Below are 8,924 nucleotides of genomic sequence, written 5' to 3'. Positions count from 1 at the left end.
TAATTGAGGAGATGAAAGTCATCATGCAGTTCATATTCTTGAGAGAGCAGTTTACCTTGTACTTCTTTCCAGACCTTGCTTTATTCACCAGAGCCTCTGACAGCTTGTGTGTTCACGTTCAGATCATGGACTGAAGTCCACAGCATTAGGCATTCAGGACAGACTAGGTATTTGAAACCTAGAACTCACTGAAAACCATTACTCCTACAATCCCAACTGGGACATAATAGCTTTCATATAAAAATCCTTGAAGGATATGCTATATATTCATCCATTGGGTTTATGGCCTCCTTAAGCTTTCATGGGTGCATTTCAGAGCTTCCCGAACTCTCTGAAACTGTATTTTAAAAAATCAGAGTTATATATTTACATATAAGTCAAATTCTAAAATGTCCAAGAGCCCACACTACCCTTGTCCCCCACTTAGCTCACCCAAAATGAACCTGAAATCAATAGAGAAAGAAAAAAGAGAACTGCTATTTGAAATACTTTTAATTTTAAAACCTGTCACCATGAGAAAACTGCACCAGGGACACACAATTCTAGTTCCACAAATAATTGCTTAAACTATATTCTGCTTTGGTATGAGGCCATGGAGAAACAGCTCTACAAAATAATTTTTCTTTGTTTACTGGGAATGATTTTCACTCAATTAAATCATGTACACTATTATTGGAATCATTGCGGGAATGTTCTCTCTGCTCTGAGTGTCAGAAATTGTGCTATTTCCTGTTCCTCCTGAGGATCTGAATCATTTATTATCTTAGGATACTGCAAATTTTACAAGTGATCATTTTTGGTTTTGTTTCAACATCCCTAGAGCACTTCTTGCAAAGACCTAGATGTAAAAGTGGAGTAAAGGTCAGAGTTGGCACATGAGATAAACAGATGATGGTGAGTCAGTGATCCAGGTTTCAGGAGTCACTTTTGAAGTTTCTTCTACGTGTGTCTGTGAGCTGGAACTCCCTGATGAAAGACAGAACTGGTTCTAAAGTCCATAAGTTATCTAATTCTACCTGTGACACTGAGGTATTCCCATCCTTAACATCAGAAATATGGCGATAATAAAACAAAATTCAATACAGAGCAAGCTCTTTACAGAGGAGACAAAAAGCAGAACAATTTTAAAGCTTCAAGGTTGTTTTCCTTCTATTGAACTCTTAGAACCTTAGCATTTGGAGGCAACATTTTCTCTTTTCTTTTTTTCATTTTGTTTCCTTTCCTTTTCTTTTTTTTAAATCCTGCTAATATTTAAACATGTACTGGATAATGAATTTTAAAATTTCAGTGAGAAATTATTAGTCCCAGATCAGTAAATGGATTTGTCGAGTACATACTAATTGCAACATTGAGTTATTAAAGGTTTATTTGTTTTTATTTTTTAAATATATTTTTATTGATTTTAGAGAGGAAGAGAGAGGGAGAGAGCGATAGAAACATCAGTGATGAGAAAGAATCATTGATTGGCTGCCTCCTGCACATCCCCCCACTGGGGATTGAGCCAGAAATCCAGGCATGTGCCCTGACCTGGAATCGAACCGTGACCTCCTGGTTCATAGATTGATGTTCAATCACTGAGCCATGTCGGCCGGGCAACATGTTTATTTGTTCTACCAAAGAGTCTAAACTCACTATCTTCTAAATACATCTTAGCAATATTACAAACACCTGAAAGTGGATAATTTCAGAGACCATCATAACACTGTCAAGATATGATTGATAGATAACGTTTGTATCCAATTTATGTAAGATAATATTTGAAAATAGGGGAATTCATCTGATGACTGCCTTAAATGCATTTCTTTCCAGGATTATACTGTTGTTGGGAAAATGATCATGCTAAGTGAAAAATAAACTCTTGCTTTTTTTTTTCTTTTTCTTTTTTTCCATAAAGCACTGTTAGCTTTAGAAAAGATCACCATCCAGAGAGCCTGAGGAAACCCAGCAGGCTACTGAGGAAACAATTAGTGAGAGTGCATTAGAAAGATAAATACGACCTACAGGGAGAAAAGTCTCAGCTTTCAGCTTTTAATATTTGAAGTTTGCTTTATATCTAATTATCAGAACGCCTTTAGGGGGTTGCATTGAAGTTTCTTTTACAGGTAGAAGAAACAGCTTTGTTGAGTGATAGGCACTGGGTAACTGCATTTTGAAAAGATTTTCAGTGTTTGACGTTATCCTCTAAGGTAATTATAAAAACTTAGAGTGACTTTTGTAGGATTTCTTTCCTTAAATAGTTACAGGAAGTCATGTTCAGTGTTTCACACAATTATTTTTCATTTATTCCTCAAACAGTACAATGTAGCCTTTAAAAATAATTTTTAAAAATAGTGTTTCATTTTTCAGCACTTTTAGGCTTACAAAAAATTGCACATTTGGAATTGAGAGTTCCCATATACTTCCTCTCTATTCTACCCAGAAAGTTCTTCCTATTAACATCTTGCATTAGTAAAGTGCATTTGTTACATTTGATGATACCCTATTAGTATATTTTTATTAACTGAGGTTCATAGTTTACATTAGGGTTAACATTTTGTGTTGTACTTGCTATGAGTTTTGACAAATGCATAATATCATGTATTCACCATTATAGTATCATTTAAAATAATTTCATTGCACTAAAAAGGCTCTGTGCTCTGACGATTCCTCTACACCCACCCCCAAGCTCCAGAAAACACCTGATCTTTCCATTTTCTCCATAGTTTTGCTTTTTTTAGTGTAAGGCATAGTTGAACTTACATAGTAAGTGGCCTTTTCAATTTGGCTTCTTCTACTTAACAATATGCAGTTTAACTTCTATGTTTTCTGCTTCATGGCTTGACAGCTCATTGCTTTTAATCACTGAATATTTCATTGAATAGATGTCCCACAGTTTGTTTATTCATTCACTTTTTGAAGGGAACTTTAATTGCTTCCAATCTGTGACAATTATGAATAAAGCTAATATATAAATGCATGTGTAGAATTTTGTGTGCACATAAATTTTCAACTCGTTTGGATAAATAAATACCTAGGAAGGTAATTGCTAGATATTGTTGTACGCCTGTTTAGCATTGTAAGAAATCGCCAACTGTCTTCCAGAATGGCTATACCATTTTGCATTTGCCCTAGTAATGAATGAGAATGTCTGTTGATCTTCATCATCATCCTCATTGGGTGATGTTAGTGTTTTGGATTTTAGCCATTCTAACCCATGTGTACAGATAATATTTTTTCGGGTAGATTTTTTAAACTATTGAGGTAGTTAAAAATAAGGGCTTTAAAGGAGCCAGAGGTCTTAGTATTGAATTTTGCCTCTCATACTTCCTAGCTGTGTGATCTTAGATGAATTGCATAGAAGCATTGTGACTCGGTTTCCTCTCTCTAAAAAGGTTACCGGTAGTACCTGTCTCATAAGGTTATGCAAGAAAGAGTGAACTGATATGGTTAAGGTGGTTAGAACAGTAGTTGGCATGTCATAATCTCCACAAAGGGTAACTGTAATCAGGGAAATGGTGTAGCCAATTTTTGAGACAAGACAAAAGGTAAGTACTTTGCCCAAATTTAGTGGTTTAAAAAGTAGAGCAACCTGGATTTAATTTTCGGGTTTGTCTCCTGAGCATATGTTCTTTCCAATATTCCATGAAGATTCTTAAGTTGATATGTACAAAGAAAAACAGTGCACCCATTGTCCACATTTCTTGGCATTTCTAGTCAAGTGTGAGGCAATTCATTCACAGCCGTACATTACTCTAGAATTCAAGTTGCCAGAAAAAACAAAGCCAGCACAGTATATCTTTGGGGCCCTCTACTCCTCATTTCTTGCTAACTTGCCTCCCTTGTATGGCCACAGTTCCCTTCCTCATTGCTCTCAGCCTTCCCCTCCTGGTTACCCAGAAAGCCCTGTTATTCCAGTCCTTTCAGCCAATGTTATATATTATACCTATTAATATAATCACTGAATATTCTACATATAGGTGTTTTATTGTTATCATTTTCACTTTATTATAAGACAGTTCATAACAGAAAATACTGCTACCCCTTTGCACACATTTTAAGCCTTCGAATTATAGGGGAGGTTTCAGTAAGTTTGAATGAATGTATTTGCATTGCACTCAGAAGACATACATAGAAATGGTTCAATCTTCTTTATCTTTTTTATTACACTGCATCTTCACATCTCCCAACATATATCAGTCACTTAAAACGTATGTTTGAATAAACAGATGACACATAGTTTGGGTCCACCCACTCGGAAGGGGTATGTGAAATCAGTCATAGACGCCCAAAGGGAGGGCCTTCCTCTATCATAACGTAGAGGACCAGTGACTTGCTGGGACCTGGCACTGGCATGGTTTCCTCTCCAGCTGGACAGGCTTGCTTATGAGCCTTTAAACTCTGCACGTTTTAACAGGAACTCCATAGACTGCTCATCCTACTTCTTTATAGAGTTTGCAGTTTCATTATGTTCTTAAGGTTTGTTATTTTTATAGAGATTTGGTAAGCTATTGTTTCAGTATAAATTTGATTGTAATTTGTTTTGCTCGCTCTTAAAACATTAATTTGAAATGAATTGCACATCATTTACCTGTCTTATTAACGCTTTTACCAAAGAACTGGAGCTCATCCCATCAAAAGCCTAATGATTTTGTTGCTGCTGTTGCTGTTCTCTTGTAGATAAAAGTCTCAACCATGTAATACAATTGCCTGCTTTTTGTAGGTGGAACACTCCAAACCCAATTTCCATTTTTATTGTTGCCTCGGGGTCATTATTTTTGAATAAGGTATTACAATGTGTGGTAAGACATGGTGTATATTATTACAGTATGTAAAGCAGCTTGTTTATAATCTGAGAAGAGAGTGTCTCCTCATTGTAGTATTTGCATTTATGTCTGTTTGCATAAGAGTGTACAATTCTCACTTTTAGCTTCCTCACTTACAACTATAGCTTTTTATTGCTATTATGTCTGCCTTTACCAACTCTCTTTACCTTGTTTTTAAATAATTATTTTAATTCCTTAAGGTTTAAAAAGAAGATATAAAATATTTATAGACCCTACAGTAAATAAACCAAATAAACTTTTTTTTTTATGTTATCATCTTCTATTTGACCATGGAATTTGTTTTCTCAGAAGCATGTATTTGGAATAAATATAGTTTAGAATCTTGGATGTTATAAGATGGAAAGCACTTAGGAGTTACCCTATGCTGGGATTGAAGAATGCTGGTTTGACTTACAGGCTTGTCATTTATGAGGTTTGATAGAGGTTATAAAATGTGCTAAAAAGTAACGGATATGATTATTCCTATTATTATGTTTACCTTTTATTTTCTTGAGGAAAAAGCACATGTAAAAGTCTAACTTCTTATCATTCTGTGATTCTCAAGGACCACAATGTTATGTGACAGTCTTCCATCAACTACAATGAACCACACATGTCAGTTTTGCCATATATATATATATATATATATATATATATATATATATATATATATATTTCAGAGAGGAAGTGAGAGGGAAAGAGATAGAGACATCAATGATGAGACACAGTCATTGATTGGCTGCCCCCTGCATGCCCCATACTGGGGATTGAGCCTGCAAACAGTGACCTCCTGGTTCATAGGTCGACACTCAATCCCTGAGCCATGCTGGCTGGGCTGGTTTGCCTCTTTTAACCTTTCATGTAGTTGGCCCTCTCCCAGAGCATTGAGATTGCCAGAAATCTGACATAAAATTAAATAGGTTGTCACAGCGCTAAGAGTTTAATTTGTGTACACAATCTGACCTCTGTTAGTGTTGTTTCTCATATAAGTGCTGACTTTTGACCCTAGGAGCCAAGAAAGGGGAAAAAAAAAAAAACATACCATCTCTCTTTCTTTCTCATTTTCCCCTACTTGATTAAGGTTTAATGGGGTTGTGGATATTGAATGCTGGCCATAGCTGTGGCCTGCTGAGTGCTGAATAAACCATGTTCAATTAGGCCAGTGCAGGTGTTTGGGAAGGGATAGGGAAACGCATTCCCCCTTGACTAACATCTTCCAGTTGGCCGCAGGCCAGCATCACAGTCTGTCATTCCTGTGGCTGCTGCCATCAGCTGCTCTTACTGGACTCTAAACTCTGTGGGCTTCTGGCTCTAATTCTGCTCCTGCTGTGGATTCTTCGCTTTTGAGGGTACCAGAGCATAAGAGACTAAGAGTTAGTTATACAGCTGATCACAAACTTATGAATCATTGATTCTCAACCTATTCTCTATTTCTAGCTTTGCCTTGTTCCAAATGCTGAGCAAATTTTGGAATAAATTGTCCCTACAGGTACATTCAATCAATGGCATAGTAAGAAGGATGTAAACATATATGTAGAAAATGAAAGTGCAAAATGATGTGATATAGACAAAATATTTTAGTTTTATCTAGTCTGAATTAGATTTAGGTTATATGAAAAAAACACACACAATATTTCAACTGGCAGTTTAGGAACTTAAGACAAATATGAAGAATGAATTCCATACCTTTCATGCCACTGAAGGCCTATGTCTCCAATACTCAAGGGATTTTATAAGAACACATTGTTTCTTGTCTAACATCTTAAGACCTCTACCTCCTTAGACCTCTTTAACAATCTTTCCTACTCATATAAATCGTCACACATACAAAGGTGACTCCAGAGCCCAGTTTGAAAATATTTTAGCTAATTGGATAGGACATAAAGGTTAATGGCTCATTTATTCCAGGACTATCAGAGACCTTGACTGCAGTGAGACTTGGCTTTCAAGAGTGTCCTGGCCTAAAATCATCACTAAAACTAAGATTCCCTTTGTTTTATAAAGTCCCTTTAGCATGATTCACTTGCAAAAAACAAGTAAAAAGATACAGTCCAAATCTTTCTGTAAATATTCCATTGAAATACTAGTTCCTATTTTACTTAAAATATCTCTTGCCTTTTCTTCTCTATTAGCCTAAACCAGTGGTCGGCAAACTGCAGCTCATGAGCCACATGCGGCTCTTTGGCCCCTTGAGTGTGGCTCTTTCCACAAAATACCACGGCCTGGGCGAGTCTATTTTGAAAAAGTGGCGTTAGAAGAAGTTTAAGTTTAAAAAATTTGGCTCTCAAAAGAAATTTCAGTCGTTGTACTGTTGATATTTGGCTCTGTTGACTAATGAGTTTGCCGACCACTGGCCTAAATGATTTAAGGTTTTTCCTTACTCACATAGCCTGGCATTGTATTATGGTAATCAATGATTTGTGTCCTGAACTTCATTCCCCTACTCAAGTTCACTTACTCCAAACAACAATCAAACAATGGCTCTTCATCTTTGTGTGATGAAACTCCATGAGGAAGGAAAGGGAATATGTCTCTTTTGTCTCTCACCTTAGTTCCTATTACAGTGGGTTATTCTTATTACATTTGATGAATATTTATTGAGTCAAAGAATAAGTTAAGACAGAGCAGACATTTCAGCTAGTTTTTATCCAAATGTGCTTAAGTACAGATGGGAAGATGAATTAACAGGTAAATAGATTTAATAAGAAAAGAATAATGAGAAGAAAATAAACAATCTTAAGGGAGTGGATAAGAAGAAATCCCTAGACAAATCCTTAAAGTCTCAGAGCTTATCTTAAAATCCAAATTATATTTATTTTTCAAGTGCTGCTCAAATGTTATTGTGAATTGTTCCATTCTTCTCACATGGATATAATCTCTTCTTTCTTTAGTTTTTATAGCCCAAATATTGACATAACTGTCTTACTTCACCTCCCAGACACTATAGGATCGGTGAAGGCAGAGTTCACAGCTGAATGATCTTTGCTTTTTGCCTCTTCCTTTCCTGGGTAATGAATGGCTCAGTGCCTGCCCAAAAACAGGAACCTATTGAGTCTTGCTGAAGCTGAGGGAGGAGAATGGCTACAGCCCTGAGGAGGAGCCAGGCTGAGAGCTCTCAGACAAAACTTGATTAGGAATGCAGCAAAACAAGGCTGGCCTCCTAAGGGGACATGCAGTCTGGCTGCCAACTGACCTTCAGTTATGCCAGTCTCCTTCCTCCAAAATTTTGAACCTGACAGGAAAGATACTACCCTTGACTAGTTTTTAAGGAGGAGCCTCATAAAAAACAACATGCAATGTGTGCCAAATCCTTTGCATGAAATACAGAGTAACTGATGGTTCTTCATTAGCATTTTATTGGTGCTCTTTAAAACACTTACCAGTCAAAACATTCTAGAAGTTAACTCTGTCTAGTATATATCACTACTTTGCCAGACACCTAGATAGTTTACTGCATTAAAACTAGGGTTAAAAAACCCCTAGATTTAATGCAGTAAACTATCTAGGGAAATAGAACATATTTGGTGTAGGCATTAAAATGAATAGATCTTGAATTTCTGATTCATCCAAAGTTTTCTTTTGTATTTTAATGTGCTAATCATCTAAGGGAATAAAACAAAATGTTTGATGAGTTATTTATTCATAAAAGGTATCCTTCATGATTGAATAAATGTAAATAATCTTTTTAATAGTATGTCTATTTTATTCTAATTATTATTGCATTTTCAGTATTTCCTTGAATGTAGAAGGTCATTATTGAGTTTGAGCACCTAACAATTACTTCTTTCTGTGCTTATGACAAATTGGTTTTTATGTTCCAAAGGGAAAGCATATGATAATGTCAGGGCAGTTATCCTACCCTGGCTCCAGGATGTCTGAAGCATATCACTTGTACCTACAGTGAGTTTACTTCTCTTCTTTGGCTTCAGTCTTTTTATCCCCATAAAATAGGGATTATGATATCTTATTTCATAGGACTAAAGACACCACTTGCAAAATGAACCATTAACTCATACCACTAATAAAAAAAAATAAACAGTGCAAATTAAAATCTGACTTACTCTTTATTGAATGTAAAAATATCTATCCTCTCTAATAATAGACAAATATGCAAATTGACCA

The sequence above is a fragment of the Eptesicus fuscus genome, chromosome 16, assembly GCF_027574615.1.
Source record: "Eptesicus fuscus isolate TK198812 chromosome 16, DD_ASM_mEF_20220401, whole genome shotgun sequence".
In the NCBI taxonomy this organism is placed as follows: Eukaryota; Metazoa; Chordata; class Mammalia; order Chiroptera; family Vespertilionidae; genus Eptesicus; species Eptesicus fuscus.
The sequence above is the reverse complement of the archived record's forward strand: the minus strand, read 5'-3'. Positions refer to the sequence as shown.